General features: G+C 35.7%; 1 protein-coding gene across 6 annotated transcripts in view; it reads left to right on the top strand.

Annotated features, from left to right (window-relative positions):
* Positions 1 to 21,378, top strand: part of LOC131430992 (serine-rich adhesin for platelets) — a 371,249-nt gene that overhangs the window by 164,137 nt on the left and 185,734 nt on the right. Inside the window, exon 3 of one of the 6 annotated variants that reach the window (XR_009229618.1) lies at positions 549 to 587. The exons of the other annotated variants lie outside the window; for them this stretch is intronic. The gene's annotated coding sequence lies outside the window, so the exon portion shown is untranslated. The remainder of the gene's footprint in view (positions 1 to 548; positions 588 to 21,378) is intronic. 6 annotated transcript variants of the gene reach the window in all.

Raw genomic sequence — 21,378 nt, forward strand, 5'->3', positions numbered from 1 at the left:
AGATACGATTTGTACATAAAAACATATATGTTGTCGCGATAAAAATAAAGTCTTATATACTTGTGTGAAATACCACAGTATGTCATTTTATTCGCTTAAATTTCCTGGTAGTGGTCGGGAAAAGAAGAGGAGAGGAGAAGAATAAAATCTATTTTCCATGGTGCCTAAACACATAGACGCGAAGGGAATTGAGAGAGCCAGGGAGAGAGATTCAAAATCTATACGCGTCCCATTGTCTTCAGGCCTTAAGGTTTGCACTGCCTGAAGTTAACAATAATATAGTTCTTTTTGTGGTGAAACCGGTTCTGGTACCGGTTTTATTAATTTGGTTTGTTTATTTTGAAATCGTCCTATTGTCTACTACACAATATTATACTTTGCGAACTGTCTGATGACTTTTTACCCATTCCTGTAATAATACTTTATTTTGCTTTGGCTACTTTGGCTACATAGAGCAATTGCTACTTGATGATATACTTGATATATAGCTTATTTCACATTTTAAACATGCAATTTTAGGCATTACTAACATTTCCTTTTTATTTCAGGTAATTGAGAATGTTAGACGAATTATGGAACCCGCCTTTGTGAGTAATTTTATCATATTATGATATTAATTTAAGGGCAACCACCAGTGCGGTAAAATTTCATTTTCAATCGAATAATATAAGATGAAAATGAAATTTATTGCCGCTGACAGTCAACATATCCCTACTAATTCATTTGACTTTTGCTGCCATTTTCAAGTGAAGCTCCCGGAATTCATCGTCAGTTGATTAATCGTACCTAGTCATTTGAAGTTTTGCTTGCTCAGTTTCGAGTGCCAAGTAGTCTACCTGCTTCAATGCCTTCGCTCTTGGTAGTAAGCAAATTCGAACGAATAGAATTATAAATGGAGTAAAGTATTAAAAACGAAAACTGAAGGAGGAAACTATTAATTTATGTGTATTCTGTGATTGATATTTCAGCTATCTGGTTTGTCTTTCATCTATTATCTTGAACCAATTCGAATGTTTACATGAACCTCATTTGAAGGCCGCTCTCACCCTATTGAAAATATATTTTGTCATTTCAAGAGATCAACTGACGGTGGTTAAACTGAGCCTCGATTGAAGAGAAACGAGTGATGAATTGAATGCTGCCCGTTCGGGCCGTCAGCAAACATTGTGTGTGTCAGAGAGTGAAATTTACTGCATTAGAGAGATCGTCAATGTGTTCCACATTCAGTTTCAATTGAATTGAATGAAATTTTACAGCACTGGCAACCACACTTATTTAATTTTCAGTTTCAACCATTTCTACTGATTCTAACAAACACTGATAAAAATAGACACATTTGAGTCTTAATTTCGCTGTGTTTGATTTGAAACTGTAATTACAAGTGCAGGGGAGTGCACTCGAAACTAAAGAAGGTTTTTTTAAACTGATTTTTTTCACGAATCAAATAAAATGGCGTGTTATATATAACTTTAGAAAGATAATCAAAATACGCTACTTTTATCAAAACACTCAGAACCAGGCCCGTACCAAGGACTACACTTCGGGAGGGGCCAGTAGACTTTACAAATTTCTAGGCCCGAAAATACAGGGTGATGAGGGTTGAAAATTTCAAATCGTCATTAGAAGTAACGATTACTAAAACAGAAAAATCTTCTTTACTTGTTTCAAAACTGTTTCAATTTCAAGCTCTTGTTAGTTGGTTTTCATGCTAACTAGGCTTTACCGGTTTCCGGTTTTTGGTTCTGGAAGTAGCGGCCAAAAATTCCATTCCCTAACGTTTACAGTCATGTAATTTCTGTAACTCATGTTTAAGACCTTCTAAATGTTCATTTATAGAGCACAACAATCCACAAGACTCGTGATGATAGATTTTGATCCGCGATAGCTCCCTTACTCCGATTAGTGGAGAACGAAAAATATCTTAAATTTGAAGGTCATATTAGTTGATGACCGTACAAATATCTATGCACGCCAATACTTGCATTTCTGTTTTGAGGTGGTGCTCCAAAAGTGTACTATGACAATTTCAAGAAAAAACATCATGATCTTTGCGACCCATTGAGGCATTCGTGCCGTTTGAACGAACTCGTGCTGACTTTAGTCCATTATCGGGTGATCATTTTTCTCTGGTGTATAATAGTAAAACCACTATCCACACTTTTTTATTATTTCTGTTTCTGATTTCGGTAGGGGCCAGCCCCCCCACATCCCCCCTCCCTCTGGATACGTGCCTGCTTAGAACACTTAGACAAATAAACGAAATAGTAAAATTTTAGGTAACCCAACAAACAGAAGTTCCACAATTACTTGAAACATCCACTTTGCAAATGTTATAAATTACTGAAATTTCGATAACATTTCATTGGTTTTATGGTATGTTCTGAAGAAATTCTGGAAACTTCGATAATGTTCTATCGGCGTTTAAACATTTTCGACAACGTGCTCGAACGGCAATTTCCATCCGGTAGTTCTGAGAGCCTCTGGGGGATCGCGAAGAAGTTTTTGGGGGTTGCAAATCTTTTTCATTAACAACTTTTTTTCTTTTGAGCATTAATAAAACACCCCTTTTCCCCAAACTTAGCTTTTGCGATCATTTTTTCATGCAAGAATAAATCCTATTCCTTTACATGCTAGAGTACAAATGACTCGGAAATTCTTGATTCAATCCTGATTTCTTTTGTCGAGCTTACAGCAAAAATGCTACCGACAAGTTCGATTAAAATTGACAGTTAACAAATTAAGGATCGCCGAGATTCTTAGCAATTATACATTTTTCCGAGGAGATTACCGAACACTTGGTTGTGTAAATATTGGGATTTTTGCCGAGATTCATATAAAAAATGAAGTATTATAGATGATCATCAATAAAAAAATAGAATGTACTTAGAATCAAATAATAAATAAGATAACTATTTATTTCGATAACAATATCAAATACGTTTTACATTCCAATATACTCATTTAATCACACACTTTTCATGAACCACTTATTAGGCAACTGTGAAACCTGGATTGAATCTGGCGAGCGTTTTCGGCTATATCAGTAGTGATGGCCATCAGGCAGACTCGAACGCGACTTTGAATCGTTTGGATCTCCCGTCGCATAACGTTGCTGTTGACGTCCACCTTATCACTCACCTGTAGTGAAAGATCACCGAAATTGTCGAAGTGCTGTAATTAGATTTAAGTTAGAACTACGTATTCCAATATTGAAGGAAAGGAATTGTTTAAGGCCGTACAGATTTCATTTCCACTATACTAGAAATTTTACTTGAAAATTATTGCACGAAACTTGCTTCGAACCCTTTTGAAGTATTTGTTTCTCATCATGTTACCCTAAACTATACTAACCATAAACCACTTCGACCTGTATTATGGATCTAGATTCAGGAACTCAATTCTGGATCTAGACCTGAATTTCGGTACCAAACTTTGAAATTGAATTCTGAAACAGAATTCTTAATCTGAATTTTAAGCCTGGATTTCAAAAACTAATTTTGGATCTGAATTTAATGAATTGGGACTGTAGAACTGAATTTAGGTACAAAATCTTGACCTGAACCCTGCACCAGGATTTAGCAACTGAATTCTAAGTTTGAATTTGGGATCTGAATTCTGACCCAAAATTCTAGAATACTGAATCCCAATCCTAAATTCTGACTGAAATTCAGTTCGAGATCAGAATTCAGTTCTAAATTTCAGTTCTAGATTTTCGTTCTCGAATTTGGGAATTTGGGAATTCAGTTCTAAAATTTAATTGCAAAATTCAGTTCTAAAATTTAATTGCAAAAAGGAATCAAGTTACAGGATTCAGTTTTTCAGTTCAAGTTTAGAATCTATTTCCAAAATCCAGGTCCAGAGTTCCGGTTCAGGGTTTAGGTCCCAATTTCCATTCTATAACTCAGAATTGCTGTATTCAAGAGCAGAATTCAATTTCTGAATCCATATCCAGGACCCAGGTTCAAAACTTATTTATAGAGTACAAGTCCAGAATTCAGTTCCATAACTCATATTCAAAATTCAGTTTCTGAATTCAGGATCGAAATACAGTTACTAAATCCATGTCCAGAATTCAAGTCCAGAATTTAAGTTCAAAACTCAGTCGTTCCAAGTACACGCCCGTTTCAAAATCCAATTCCAAAGATCGATTTATCGATTGATTTCATTGGTATTTTTCGGAAAGTAATGACATAGAGAAGCTAATGATATGAAAATGAAAGCTGGATAGTTATTTTAATTAGAATCTAAGATTAAAAAATAAACACACTCAAGCAAGATCGGAAGGAAGAAATGAAAAACACATTAAAATAATTGATACAGTAGAAATCAAACGATAATTCTAGGTAGATATTTTATTAGCAGTTGAAATCAATATTTGGATTAAACATTATGATGTAAAAAAGAGTAAATAAAACAAACAACTAATCAAAAGAACAAATATGAAAGGCCAAATGGTCAAAATACTTGTAATGTAAACAAGCCGTGCGCAGGAGGCATTCGAGAGGGAGTTTAAACTTTCAATAATTATGTCAGTTTATAAATTGATAAAAAGATAAGGCGATCGGACAAATTGATGACTAGACGAGGGATCGTGGATAGTCAGCCCAAGTAACTTGAAAGAAACTTGTTTCCTTCTGCAGATTTGACATGAGTCTGACGAGCCCTTCTCAAACAAACCAAACAAACTGGAATTCCATTTTCATATTATGGTTGGAATAGTATCTTCTATTTCCGCGGAATATGATTAAGTGGCTCTGCTTACTTATCCACCCAACCCTTTTTGTTCGCTTTTCGGAAACAGCTATAGTAAAGAGGTGAATGGACGGGTCATATCGAGGCTTCTGTAAGTCTACCCGCATCCATTGGTAAGTGGCTTCACTTCCATCACGTCGCTAAAAATTCACATCACATCACATGTATAAAAAGGAATAGAAATAACGAACTGTTGAAAATACAATAGGTGACCAAATTGTACGCAAATTTAGTGAAATAAGTTGAAAATATTCCCTTAAGGGGCGGGTAGGGTCTAACACTTTTGCAAAATCATTTATTTTTTTCTTTATATTTTCTTATAGCACAACAATTCAAGAATATTCTGTGAAATTTTCAAGCCAATCGAAACAAAACTTAGCAAGTTATGGGCCTTTATCTTTACTTATATCATGCGGCGCAGAAGTAAGAGCTCGGCACACAGGCCGAAGATTTCTGCTTCGATTGACTTAAAAACATGACAAAACATTCTTGCAATATTTCATTAAAATAAATTAGAAAAGAAAAATTATGATTTTTTGAAAATGTTATACCCTACAGGCTCTCTGGAGTAATAAATTGTTTCGATTGATTATATAAACAAAAAACTTTAAACGCGTTTTTTCTCGAAAGCAGGTTTTAAAAGTCCGTGTCCATCGTCATTCAAAAACTACTGCACCAATTTTTTTCAAATTTTGCACACACTTTCTACATTTAAAAAAACCAGACCCCAACGTTTCCTTTTCGTTGTTTGTTACTTTGGGAAGGTTTTACAGCTACAAAATGGCAGATTGTTTCGTGAAAAATCGTAGTTTTCACTTTGAACAACCACCAAAAATTTAAAAAATGAAAAAAAATCAAACAGAAACGTTGGGGTCTAGGAAAATTTCTACTCTAACAATGCTGCTTTGATTTGTTCACTTCTGATTGGTCTGCGCTGAGATACAGTGAACACCGCAAATCATGATTATTAAGAAGCGTCCTCAAAACTACCTCTTCGCAGACTTATTTCCCAATACTTTTCCACGAAAAAATTACAAAATGTTGGTCGAATGATGCTTTTTATCATGCAAAACAATTGAATTTATTTTATTGAACGATAATTCTAAAAAATCGCAAAAATGATGATTTTTTTCATCGTTTAGACCCTCTTATTTGTTTATTAAGGGAGGGGCCTTAATAAACAAATAAGAACTCTTACTATTGCGTCATCTAACTGTATGAACAGTAGGATATAAGACATGTTAATTTATCTCTCAATTCGCATTAAACGAGTGCATGAATTAATATAAATTTATAAGTCTAAACATAAAACACTGTACCATATCATTGAGTTTACAACTAAATAAACGATAAACTATAATTCTATGCCATCTAATTCTAGTCACGTAAGTTTTAATTTTTAATGTAGAAACGTAAGGCTTTTAGTTAAGTATTGAAAAATAAGGATTCATTCAGTAAACGAAACTCAAGGAGACAAGTCTTTTATTTCACCAAGACTTTTATTTGTGAAGTCCGGATATATTAATGTATAAATAACGTAACTGACAAAACACGTAGTTTTTCTTCAGCTCAATTTTCTCCGAGATGGCTGAGCCGATTCAAACACACTAAGTCTCGTTTGAAAACTACTATTTAATTGTGGATCATGTTCAAAGATCAAATGGCTGTAATTTTTTGTTCCGGAGATATACTGGTATAAATGACGTAATCGACTAAACGCGTTGTTTCTTACCGCATAGTTTTCTCAAAGATGGTTTAGCCGATTTTAACACGCTTAAGATCGTTTGAAAGCTACTTTTGAATTGTGAGTGAAGTTCGAAAAGCAATTGGTTGTCACTTCCGCTTTCGAAAATATAAGAGTATAAGTGACGTAACCGATTAACCGCACGGCAGACCGTACAGTATTGTCTAGTGAATAATAGAACGCTCTCGAAATGAGTGAACCAAATGAACGAAAGCTACCACAGCCAAAATGAAATGATTGTTGACTTCAGGCATAGCAGAATTCGACCTTCGATACGAGAACTTGAAGGTTTGCTTAAGGGGTAAATGCATCTTGATATCAAGGGTGTGCATTCACTTCAATGCAACAAGATAAATAATGTTCTTTTTTATAAACAAATTTTTATTCTGGCCTTTTTGCGTAAAAGCTTTACGTGGCCGATTGGCTTACATTTTTGTTACTTATTTTTTTTTTGCTATTGGATCTCGTTGTCACCCTTTTTCTAGGGGGAGATGAGTTTCCATTTCCATCCAACGAGGATCGGGGGTCACTTCGTCCGCGGCTTATCTCATCATCCATTGCTTCATCGTCGGTGCTGTGTGTGATTTCCGTTTTATTTTCGTTTTCCTTGTTGATCGTAGTCTTGGGCTCGTTGAGAGTTGCTGTAGATGCGCCTTGTTGTACATTCGTTGCAGTTGCTGGTTGGTTGGAGGGTAAGTTGTTAACTGCAGCTGGTGTATTTTGTTCTATAGGGGATACTGGTGGTTTCGTTGAAGGGGATGCTTCATTGTTGTTGGTGGCTGTTACAGGTGTACTGGAGTTGTTTGGGGTTGGTGTGAAGGAAGCACCGTTGTCCTTTGGTGTAGTTGTCTCCTTGTCCAGTTTATCACATGGCTTACCGTAGTGAACAGCTTTTTGGCAATATTGACATGTGGCCATCTGACTGTCATAGGTAACAAGTGATTTGCACGGAATTCTTGTATCTTGGCCGAAAATCACATAAGAAGGTATAGGCTTCTTCAAGTGCATGCGTAGCAAACGTACGCCATTCAGAATACCGGGGAAAAAGTTCTTCCACTTTTCTTTTTCCATAGAGAGAATCTCTCCGTATTGGGACATAGTTTTGCGAATATATGAATCGTTGACGCTTGTGGGAAGATCATGCACACGCACTTCTATAGCACTATCTTCCTTACATACTGGAATGTTGTACTTAATGTTCTCGTGCTCCACATAGTGCACATTGTTATTGTTGCGAATTGAATTGCATCCAACTCTTCATAAAACTGGATGTGAACAACATGATTCGTCTTATTACATTGAAGTAAATGCACACGTTTAATGTCAAGATGCATTTGCTCCTTAAGCAAACCTTCAAGTTTTCGTATCGAAGGTCGAATTTTGCACTGCCTGAAGTCAACAACAATTGTATTCTTTCTTAGCGGCGGTAGCTTTTGTTCGTTTGGTTCACTCATGTCGAGACCGTTCTATTGTTCACTATACAATGTATTTGGTATCTTCTGTCCCGAACCTAAGCGGTTTTGTTATATCGACTGACTTCGATGAGATGTACGAGCCAAATGAGATAAATAATGTTGTTTACACCCAGTTTTATAAAGAATTGAAAGCAATTCAATTCAGGAATCAAAACAAATTGGCTCAAATGGCACGTTCCCCTTGATATTTGAAGATTTGTGCCTTGCTATCAATTTGTTTTTAGCATCATTTTCCCGATATATAAGAGGGAAAGATTGAAGGGAAATGGTAAGGTTTGGACTAGGAGCATGGAGAAAATTGACGACACAAAAACACAAAAAAGCAGCCAATCATCAGTATCACATAAAGAACAAGGTACGCCAGCTGCAGCTAACATCGCACCCAAACGGCTGGGTAAAAAGTACCGATGATACCGCCAACAACAGTGACATCGTACCAATGGACGAGAGCGTGAATAGCAAACCATTGCTCCCCCTTCATTCGCTTGATAGCAATGATTTTTACTTCCAGGAAAAAGATGACAACGAGGTCCGCCAATAAAAACAAATAATTCTTCTTTGATAAACGGCCACGTTAAGCCAAAGCGCAAATGAGCCGAAATAAAAAAATCAATAAAAAACAAAATAAAAACTTGGGCTTTTTTGAAAGCTAACAATGTTAATCGAATTAGGAAGAGTTCTGGCGAACATTTCCAGTTCGAGAAATATAATGCTACATGAGACATAATCGACAAATCCCAGTGTTTTTCAGTGCAACAACATTTCTCGGAGATGAAAGAATTAATTTCGAAAGACTTAGACTTGTTTGAAAGTTACTATTAGGTTATTTGATAAGCTCATAATAGGGGAAGGTATTCGGTTGCCGGCACCCCACCGTAACTTTTGACAGAAAACAGATAGCGTAATTCCGAAAAATGTCATGTGTGTGTGTAATAGCAGCACGTTCTTTTTGTGCCGAACACCAAAAGCAAACAGACGCTTGTACTTTTTGCTGCGCTTAAAACAAATTTTAATTGCGTGAAAATCATCACAAAAGTTTTTTCTGATTTTTTTTATAGTTACATAAACTGAAAAGTATCAATCGAAAAGGTGAGTGGATTGAATATTTATGAGGTGAAATCGATCTATTTCGTGATTTGATACCGGATGCTATCAAAATTTTCGCAACCAAAGTTTTTTTTCGTCATTTTCAAAATGTCTACCGATTTCGGTTACCGGCACCCCAAGGTGTTCGGTTACCGGTACCCCATTTTTTTCGACAAATCTCGAAAAATTGTCAGTGATATGCAGAGATGCCAAGTCTGTAAATTATCAAATTTCTTAGTTAACATGTAAACCTTTTTTCGTCTAAAGACTTTTTACAGACTTTTGAAACTTCGATTGTTTGCAGGCATTCGGCAGAAAATACAGACTTTTGAATATTGGTGTGATCTTTTCGTTTTGCTAGCTAAACTTATTGTATTACCTGGCATCTCGGGTGATATGCAACACGTGGACAACGTGACGGCTTTAATACATCCGTCATATAAGTAAAAACTTTGGTTCTCTGGTTCTGTTAGCCATGGCGACTTCAAACAAATCGCCCAAGTCAAGGAATATGAATTTTAATGCACTGATTAATGCCATTAAACGTTGCTTAGTGGAAAAGAAGCCAATAAATTCGACTGCAGCATGGTATTCAATCCCGCGAAGCCGGTGGAAGACCGGCCTAATCAACACCGAAGGCGCCACCTTCCAAATCATTGGTCAAGAGAGCCAAGACGAAATCACCATCAGACAATGAAGACTTTTTCACAAATCGCCTCCGAAAAGAATAAATTACGTTTTTTCTTTGAATAATTGCAGTCTTCACTTATATTTTTTCCATTTTTTGCGAAATTTCTCGGGGTGCCGGTAACCGAACACCTTTTTTGAAATGGCCAAAATTTATCACTTTACTAAATTTTTTTTCAATCGATTCAACTTAGGTTCTTATTCAGTTGTTAGCTAGGGACTTTAGCTTTGCATTGATGTATATACATGTCCGCATAATGTGCACTTAGTCAGAAGTTATAAGCTTAAAATAAAAGGGTGCCGATAACCGAATACTCTCCCCTACTAATGGAATCTTAAAAATGTTTTAATGAGACTATTTAAATAGCTAGAGAATGGTATTATCACACCATTAGGTGAACTAAGAAGGCGTTTTCCATAATTTTGCGGTTATGGTGGGTACCGGTTTGTACTAAGTGAACATAACTATTTTCATTAGCAGTTCACGCTCAACTGCTAACGCCACCTAACGGCTCAACATAAATCATTCAGCAGACAAGTAGTTAATGCTAGTTTCAGTACATGTATTTGTACCGGCGTGGCTTGGTACTCCAGTAAAGAAATGGCACCTCAGTTTCCATAGGTGTGTTGTAAATAGCATCAACTGCTGAGCAACTTATGTTAGGTGGCGTTAGCAGTTCAACATTAACTGCTAGTGCACTAATGAATTGATGACGTATCGTTAAAAAAGGATACTTTTTCGATTTGACTGTTAATGCATATCTTAGCAAGTAAGCTTACCATCGCAGAACAGTCCACTAGGCCCTGGGTGCAGTGACGAGAGAGTATATTTGCTGAGCCGGATCCGGCCAGGGTTTTAGTTTGGTCGAATAGTATTCGGTTCATTTGATTCAAACCGTTGAAGGTTGCACCTTCCGACTGTACGCACACGGACATCCGATTGAGGGACAGTGGGTTCTGGTTCAGTTGTCCTGCGTACCGAGAGGCGCAGCGATCTGCAAAGTTGCGATCGCTGGTGTAGGCTCGGAAGGAGATATTCCTGGCCGCGTTCAGTAGCAGTTCGGTGGTTTGATTGGCTTGATCTTGCAGCATTGCCGTAACATTTTCGCGCAAATAATTCAGGGCGTCGGATACATTTCCGTTTAGATAGTCAAGGGACGATTTGACCTCGGTAAGGAATGCTGTCAAGTTGCTGATGTCTCCACCGTTGTAGTTCTGAGGTCGCGTGGTAATTGGGGAGTAGGTTTGGTTGATTGCTGTGCCGAGACCGTTGACATTTTTTGCATTTGTTGCGTTTGCTTCGTTGACAGTTTTGTTAAAGTTTGCCGCAACCGACTGGAGCGATATTAAACCATTGCTTGCAGTTGCATTCACTGATGATATAAGGTTCAATGTTGTTTCTTTATCTCTGGATATGGCTGTAACAACTGTGGCGAGCGCGGCAACACTGTTCGTGATATTCCGAACGGGATTGATCACAGCTTTCACGATTGGATAGGTGAAAAAGTCGGTAACGTTTTCAGAAGTCACAGGTTTTGGTGAGTTTTCCACCAATGACACGGTTGTGCTTAAAACTGTGAATGCATCCTGAAGTAGGGGAAGACTTGAGGCAATGATAGATATATTTTCTCGAATTGAATCGTACTGTGAAGGTCGCACAATCCATTGAAGGTCTTCCGATGTTTTCAATGCAATTTCAATGGCCGTGCTCGTTTTCACCACAAGCATCGAGAGGCTTGCGAATAAGTTCTGACTGTTGGAAGCCTTGCTAGTAGAAGCAGAAAGCGTTGTTCCTAGCAGCTTGTTTAACGGACTAGTCACATTGTTGACAATCAAAATCAATGTCCCCAACGCTCCGGTTGAGTCTAGCTGCGCGTTATTCCGGATCGTTGCATTTGCTTTTATCAATGACACAACTCCTTGATTAACAGCACTTGTTAATCCAGTACTAAGACCGGGAACTGTGAGATTAAGTCCTAGATCTGCGTTGACCGTGCAGCCAACGGTCAGAATAACCACCAGCACTAAAAATATTCTCATCTCTCTTTCGAAGCAAACAATCGACTGAATGGATTCTAGCATATTTGTTAGTTCCATGGGGACCGACTGTCATGGGCTCCAATCCATGGATGGGTATGTAAATTAGATGTGCTCTCAAAATGAAAGTTGTTTCTCTCAAAATTTAGATTCCATCTCAACGGAAGAAAGCACGGTTTCAGAATAAAAACCATACGTTATTGGCTTCCTTGGTCAAATATAACGGTCATTAGATTTGGTTAGCTTATTCGAGAGGAGAAAGTGTTGTGTAGTTTCTTGGAGCGAAGAAAACCTGTTTCGCCGTTTACTGGTTAGGGCTACTCTCATTCTTAATGTTGGTCAACATCAGTCATAGTGTTGTAACGGTACTTTGACCGGTATACAATGGTATAGGCTTGGCTGTTTGTAGTTTAAGAAATTGTTTATGATTTGATGAGGTTAAGATTAATAGCAAATTAGGCGAAAAGCACCAACCTATTAGAATTCCCCCATTTTTTTACTCTTAATCGTCGTTATTCTGTAAAACCAAAGATAAGCTCAAGATTATGATGATAATCGTTCTTCGTTAATCCAAGATCTGTGTGACAACTTCAATTTGACAATTCTAAACACGGGAGAAATAACACGGAACCCTACACCGCCAGCACAACCAAGTGCGCTGGATTTATCCCTTTGCTCGACTTCGCTACAGTTAGATTGCAAGTGGAAGGTAATCTGTGATCCTCACGGTAGCGATCACTTGCCGATCATAGTTTCTATCACCAACCGTGGAAGACCATCGGAAACAATCAATGTTTCGTACGATTTCACACGAAACATTGATTGGAAACGTTACGCGAGCTCGATATCTGAGAAACTAGAAACATCACAGGAGCTTCCTCCGGAGGAAGAGTATACATTTTTGGCTGGCTTGATTCTTGACACCGCAATTCAAGCTCAGACGAAACGAGTACCTAGCGCGCAAACTAGTATGCGTTCTCCCAACCCATGGTGGGACAAAGAGTGCTCAGAGCTGAAAACGAAAAAAGCTTCAGCCTTCATCTCGTTTAGAAGGAACGGAACTCCAGATAATTATCGGAAATTTGCGGCGTTAGAATATCAAATGAAAAGTCTGATTAAAGCTAAGAAACGCGGTTACTGGCGAAGGTTTGTTGACGGATTAACGAGAGAAACAGCAATGAGCACTCTTTGAAATACGGCCCGTCGCATGCGCAATCGAAATCACGCGAACGAAAGCGAGGAATATTCTAACCGCTGGATATTTGATTTCGCTAAGAAAGTATGTCCTGATTCTGTTCCGGAACAGAAGATATCCCGCGTCGCGACATTGAATACAAACGAAACACCGTTTTCGATGGTAGAGTTCTCACTTGCGCTCTTGTCGTGTAACAATAGAGCCCCGGGGTTAGACAGAATTAAATTCAACTTGTTGAAAAATCTGCCCGACTCTGCCAAAAGGCGCTTGTTGAATTTATTCAACAAGTTCCTCGAGGGTAATATTGTCCCACACGAATGGAGAGAAGTGAGAGTTATTACTGTATGTATGTATGTATGTATGTATGTGTGAAGCCACCATCAGTTCAAGGCATTACCAGTGGATGCAGGTAGACTTACAGTAGATCCGAATTTGATTATCAGATAACTTTCATATTACTGCTGTTAAGAAGGCCAAAATGGGTTTTGAGGACCCGGCGCCTTCCAGCAATAACATCCGGCCATATAATAAAAGAATTCGCTGTACCAGCTTAAACCTGCCTGATGGTTTGTTTGTTAGAAGGGTGCGTCTTACTCATTTCAGACCTTCTGGGGAAAACACACAGCTTTCCCCTGTGAATCGGGTTGACATTTCACTCCTTCATCCAGTCATTCACTTGTAAGATACCCTGATGCACTCCCATCCCTCTTCCCTAACAATGTACTTGAGCATAGTATTATATAATGTAACATAATACACTTAAATATAATTTCCGGCAGTATAATACAATAAAACACAATATAGTATAAAACGGTGCAAAATCGTATGGTACAGTGTATTATAGTCTACTATAATATTTTATGATGAATATAATAGTAGCATAATGTTATGTGACATAATATAATAAAATATACCATAATATATTATAATAAAGTTTGGTCACTATACGACACTGAATATTACAAAATATTATTATGCATAAAATATAAAAATGTAATACATCACAATGCAATATAATACACTTATAATTGTGTATTAAAAAAATGTATTACAATACTATATAAAACAATACCAAACATTGTACCATAATATAGTATAATATAGTACAATGTAATATAATATAATACCACAAAATATGACGTAATATAATATGATACAATTTAATAATATATGTGTAAAGTGAAATGTTTAGTATGGAAATGAAAATGTAGCTGATAATGATAAAGATTATAATAATGGTAACAATAGTAATAATAATAATAATAATCATAAAAATAATACTTATAGAAACAATAGAAATACTATTAATAATATTATTAATAATATTAATAGTAATAATAATAATAATAATAATAATAATAATAATAATAATAATAATAATAATAATAATAATAATAATAATAATAATAATAATAATAATAATAATAATAATACTAATAATAATAATAATAATAATAATAATAATACTTAAATACTACAAAATAATATAATATAACATAATATAGTATAATATATTTTAATTTAATATAATATAATACAATGTCATACAATATAATATATTATAAATCAATATATAAAATAACAGTTAATGTAGAGTGTCAGTTATGCACTTCTATCTTCGCAATACTGCAGGAAGTAGAATATTTCTCTTCTAATAACAATAATAATATCCACATCTATAAAAATAATATATGTTATTATTATTGATGACAAATTAATAATAATAACAATAAATATAATAATGAAAATAATAATAAAAAACAACATAATTTAGTACAATGAATTATATAATAAATAATAGCATGAATAAAATGATATGTTGCGATATGCTATGATATTATATTACTTCAATTTATATGTCATTTCTCATCCTCTCATTCTGCCATCAACGCATTCCATCGACCAATTGTCACCACAGATACACGTGTAGGCATGAAACAGGAACCAGTGAGCACCAAGCTCACCTTGTGACGACCTTGATATTTAGTTAAAATTTACTTTAAAAATGATAACTTATAAGGAAAACAAATTTATATTTTGCGCAGAGGTACGTAGCCTATAATATAATATAATATAATACAACATAATGCAATACAATATAACATAATATAATAGAATACAATATAATATAATAAAATATAATATAATATAATACAATATAATATGATATAATGCAATGCAGTATAATACTATACAACATAGTATATAATAACATAAAATAGTGTAAGACGATAATATGTGAAATAATATGCTATGATACAATATAACAGTTAATGTCGCAGTGTAAGTTACGCTCTTCTAATAATAATAATAATAATAATAATAATAATAATAATAATAATAATAATAATAATACATGATGTAATAAACAACAGAATTATATGTTGTAATATACTATGATAAACACTGCACTTTAGGATGGGCTTCAACCTGCAAGCCGTTTCGCACCCTCTCATTCTGCTACTAACGCAGAAGGCGATAGCACCCAGTCGACGCCGTTCTATTGACCAAATGTCATCATAGACGCTCGGGGAGGCATGAGATAGGGACTTGTGAGGACTTAGTTATCTCACCATTTGACGACCATTGGAGAGAAGTGAGAGTTATTACTATTCAAAAACCTGGAAAACCAGCCTCCGATCACAATTCGTATCGGCCGATTGCTATGCTTTCCTGTATTCGGAAATTGTTGGAGAAAATGATTCTCTTCCGTCTAGACAATTGGGTCGAAACAAATGGATTGCTTTCAGGTACACAATTTGGGTTCCGCAGGGGCAAAGGAACGAACGATTGTCTAGCGTTGCTCTCAACAGAAATTCAAATGGCATTTGCTCGTAAAGAACAAATGGCATCAGTTTTCCTCGACATCAAGGGGGCATTCGATTCAGTTTCCATTAACGTTCTATCTGAGAAGTTGCATCAGCATGGTCTTTCACCAGTTTTGAACAACTTTTTATATAATCTATTGTCCGAGAAACACATGCATTTTGAGCATGGTGATTTGACGACAAAGCGATTCAGTTCCATGGGTCTTCCTCAGGGCTCATGCTTAAGCCCCCTTTTATACAACTTTTACGTAAATAACATTGATGAATGTATCAACACATCTTGCACGCTAAGACAACTTGCCGACGACAGTGTTGTTTCTATTATAGGACCCAAAGCTGCCGATCTCCAAGGACCATTGCAAGATACCCTCGACAACTTGTCGACATGGGCTTTTCAAATGGGTATCGAGTTCTCTACGGAGAAAACTGAGCTGGTTGTATTTTCAAGGAAGCGAGAACCTGCGCAATTACAGCTTCAACTAGGGGGTGAAACCATAGCTCAGGTTTTCACATTTAAATATCTCGGGGTCTGGTTCGATTCCAAAGGTACCTGGGGATGTCACATTAGGTATTTGAAACGAAAATGCCTACAGAGAATCAATTTCCTTCGTACAATAACCGGAACTTGGTGGGGCTCTCACCCAGGAGACCTGATCAGGTTGTACAAAACGACGATATTGTCAGTAATGGAATATGGATGTTTCTGTTTCCGCTCCGCTACGAATATTCTTTTAATTAAACTGGAAAGAATTCAGTATCGTTGTTTACGTATTGCCTTGGGTTGCATGCAATCAACCCATACGATGAGTCTTGAAGTGCTGGCGGGCGTCTTACCGTTGAAAAACAGGTTCTGGGATCTCTCATATCGACTGCTAATCCGATGCGACATTTTGAATCCGATGGTGATAGAAAACTTTGAAAAGCTCGTCGAGCTTAATTCACAAACCCGTTTTATGTCCTTGTATTTTGACTACATGGCTCAGAATATAAATCCTTCTTCGTTTGTTCCCAATCGTGTTCATTTTGTGGATACTTCTAATTCTACTGTGTTTTTCGACACATCCATGAAAGAAGAAATTCGTGGAATCCCGGATCCAGTACGCCCTCAAGAGATCCCAAAAATTTTTAATAATAAATTTAAAGAAGTCGACTGTAATAAAATGTTTTACACTGACGGATCATATCTAGACGGGTCCACTGGCTTCGGTATATTCAATGTAAATTTCACCGCTTCCTATAAACTCAGTGATCCAGCTTCAGTATACCCTTGAGATCATTGACACTCTGCCCACAGATCACTACTTCATTGTATCGGACAGTCTCAGTTCCATTGAGGCTCTCCGTTCAGTGAAGCCTGGAAAGCACTCACCGTATTTCCTGGGGAAAATACGGGAACAATTGAGTGCTTTATCTGCAAAATCATACCAGATTACCTTGGTTTGGGTCCCCTCACATTGTTCCATACGGGGCAATGAGAGGGCGGACTCGTTAGCCAAGGTGGGCGCACTAGAAGGTGATATCTATGAAAGACCAATCTGCTTCAATGAATTTTTCAGTTGCTGTCGTCAGAAAACTCTAGCTAGCTGGCAGAATACATGGAATAGTGGAACTCTGGGACGATGGTTACACTCAATAATCCCACAGGTATCGACGAAAGCTTGGTTCCGGGGGTTAGACGTGAGCCGAGACTTTATTCGTGTAATGTCAAGGCTCATGTCTAATCATTATATGTTCAGCGCGCATCTCCGTCGTGTGGGGCTCGCTGAGAGTGGTGTCTGCGTTTGCGGTGAGGGTTATCATGACATCGAACATGTTGTTTGGACATGTGTCGAGTATTGTGATGCTAGGTCCCAACTCATAGGTTCCCTTCGGGCCCGAGGTATACCACCCTTCGTACCAGTCCGCGACGTCTTGGCAACTCGAAATCTTCCTTATATGACTCTCATCTATAACTTCTTGAAAACTATCAATGCTCAAATTTAGTGCTCTCCCTATCTCTTTCTCGTCTACAGCTCTACCGCACTCTTCTTTACGTTGCTGGAAGTATGGCCTGTGTAAACGATGCTTCGGAGCATGCACCTGCCTTGAACTGACTGAGTTGCTGGAAGCTACCCAAAAACGTCACATCAACGTCAGAACACACCAACGAAGCATCCCAATCCAGAATAATCTCTTCATTGCTACAAGCTTAAAAACATGAAGATTCATCGAACGCAAAATGTGTCTAAAAGATGTATGCCACAAACCAATGATGTATTCAAATTTCAATTCAATACTGTGTAGGTCCCACCCTCCCTATGTCCCCTTACTAACTGGGGAGTATGCCGCCCCGTAATACGGCATCCCTTTCTCTCTCCCTAACAACAAGACAATCGGCCACGTTAAGCTAAAGCAAATGAGCCTAATAAAAATTTTATTTGGAAAAAAAAAGCTCAAGATTACAGTGCCCCAAACAATCCATCGAAAAATGTTGGGTCAGTAATCGTGAAACAGTAGGCTCCGTAATAATGTAATTGTTGTTTTCTTTTCAAAAAGATTGAAACTGACAGTGAACCGAGCTCATCGAGGGGTTATTTTTTAATTATATTTGAGAAATCGCAGATCACTTTATCTTAGGTTGTGTTTGGTAAAACAGCGTATGAAATTTTCGATCGAATCTGAGCACCCTTTGATTTGTCTGGCATTATTGCGAAAACGAATGAAACTCGATCAGAAAACATTGCGGAACAAGATATTATCGCATGAACATACCCATACATTCGGAAAACATTATCCTGTCATGCCTGTTTTTTGTTGTTGCCAAATATCTTATATAATAACCGATTCAGCTCGACGAACTGAGCAAATGTGTGTTCGGATGTGTGTACAGAACAAAAAGATCACAGAACCAATTTTGATCAACTAGTTGCAAATGAAAGATCTCCTCGTCAGCCAGAACGCTATTGAATGTTTCGGAGATCTGATGTTTACTTTTTAAGTTCTACATATCCAACAAGCCATAGATTGTTAAAATCCATCCATTTTTAACTGATACATCGATACTTTTATGTAAGCGTAATTTCATCGCTATTCCAATAGTGGGAGTTTCGAGCACTATTTGATAAGCACTATAAATAATGGGTAGAGCACTCTTTTTCATGACATTTCATCACGTTTCGGTTTTGATACACTTCATTTTTGACAGCAAAATCGTTCGAATATGACTTGGTATGATATTAGCAAGATGACAGCGTTTTAGTGTTCAAAACATTTTCATAATTAAACCAATTCAAGTGGTTTACAGTTTATTTACACGACATTTTTAGTGAGATTCTTCAAGAATTCTCCTCTGTCACCACTTTGCGTATGCAAAACAAAGTATATACTTTGTTTAGTTTTTTCCAAAAATTATCTAGATTGTCTTTTTAAAAGGGCCAAACTTTGTTACCAATTTTTTTCAAATGATTGTATTCGAAAAATGACAAATCCTACAAAAATTTGCAGTATGAAAGGTTTGTACAAAATTAGTCAAGTTTTTGAATAAAAATATTGAAAAAATTTCTTATCGATTCCTACACTGACAAATGTAGATTTTGAAAATTAAAAATCGGTTGGAAAAAAAACCCAGTTTTGGTTCGGATAAAATTTTGTTACAAGATAGGTGATTGTGATTCAAGTTGGGCACTTTTAAAGAAAAAAAGTTATTCGAAAAAATTTTTCCTTGTGCAAATTGATTTTTTGCAGTACCATTTTATCGAACACTAAACCGTCGAAAGTCATAATTATTTTAGAATTAAATGATTAAATTAAACTCAGTTTGTGAAAAGTTCGTGTCTAATATAGCAACTAAGTATATTTTTATTAATCTAGAATTCCATTGAAAAACGTCTATGTCCAGTGATGGCATTTCACCAGGGTGATACACGCTGGTGTAATATTTATGTCTACACAGGGGATGCAAGAAGCGAACATCACACAAAAACGGAAAGCGCATTTCTCAGTGTCGAATTGACAGAATTTGAGTGTGTGCTTGTGGTTAAAGCATCTGATGCGAGTGAAACACATTCTCTTCGCATGAATCGCTCTCACGCGCTCTCGCCTAAATACATCTGTGATTTAATTTTTAAATTTTAGAAGGTAACGATGGCCTTGCTATGACAATCTTTTTCGCAGAAAAGAAAAACTTAATTTTAACGATAAATTGCGCTTTTGCTGAATATGCTTGCCAAACGCTTCTCTTATGCGAATCGTACACCAGAGTTCTCACCGGCGAGCACACTTTGGAGTAAATATCTTCATCCACCTTAGACAATTTCAGAGCTCTGATCTAGCAATTTGGTGTGATCCAGTGCTAGAGTTGAAAGAAAATAAACACGCGCTCTCATGATGCTTGCACACTTTATATAACAGTGGTGTAAATGATGATGTTGTCAGTGCAAGGGGAGAAATTATACTTGCTCTTCTTATCACACAGAGGAGATGGACATCTCTGTTTATGTCATTAAACAAATATTGCATTATTACTTCTTATTATTTTACTTATTATTTTCTTGTTTAGTTCTAAGGGGGAGAGAGAAATAACCATCACAACATTACGTATTGAATTTTACGCAACTATTTATTAATTTATTAATTTATTAATTTATATATATATATATATATATATATATATATATATATATATATATATATATATATATATATATATATATATATATATATATATGTATATATACATATATATATATATATATATATATATATATATATATATATATATATATATATATATATATATATATATATATATATATATATATATATATATATATATATATAACTATGATGACATTTGGTCAATAGAACGGCGTCCACTAGGTGCTATCGCCTTCTGCGTTAGTAGAAGAAAGAGAGGGTGCGAAATGACTTATAAGTTAAAGCCCATCCTAAAGTGCAATGTTTATCATAGTATATTACAACATATAATTCTGTTGTTTATTACTTCATGTATTATTATTATTATTATTATTATTATTATTATTATTATTATTATTATTATTATTATTATTATTATTATTATTATTATTATTATTATTATTATTATTATTATTATTATTATTATTATTATTATTATTATTATTATTATCATTATTATTAGTATTATTATTATTATTATTATTATTATTATTAGAAGAGCATAACTTACACTGCGACACTAACTGTTATGTTGTATCATAGCATATTAGTTCATATAGTATCGTCTTACATTATTTTATGTTATTATATAATATGTTTTATGGTATTATACTGCATTGCATTATATCATACAATATTATATTATATTATATTGTGTTATAGTATATTATGTTATATTGTATATTATAGTATATTGTATTGTATTATACTATTTCATAATATACTGTATTAGGTTATTGTATTAAAAATAATTATGTTTATTGTATTGCATGGAAAGCGTTGATGCGAAATGGCTTATAAATTGAAGCCCATTATACATAGTAATATATATCATAGCATATCGCAACATATCTTTTTTTTTCATACTATTATTTATTATATATTTCATTGTACTATATT

The sequence above is a fragment of the Malaya genurostris genome, chromosome 2, assembly GCF_030247185.1.
Source record: "Malaya genurostris strain Urasoe2022 chromosome 2, Malgen_1.1, whole genome shotgun sequence".
Lineage (NCBI taxonomy): Eukaryota > Metazoa > Arthropoda > Insecta > Diptera > Culicidae > Malaya > Malaya genurostris.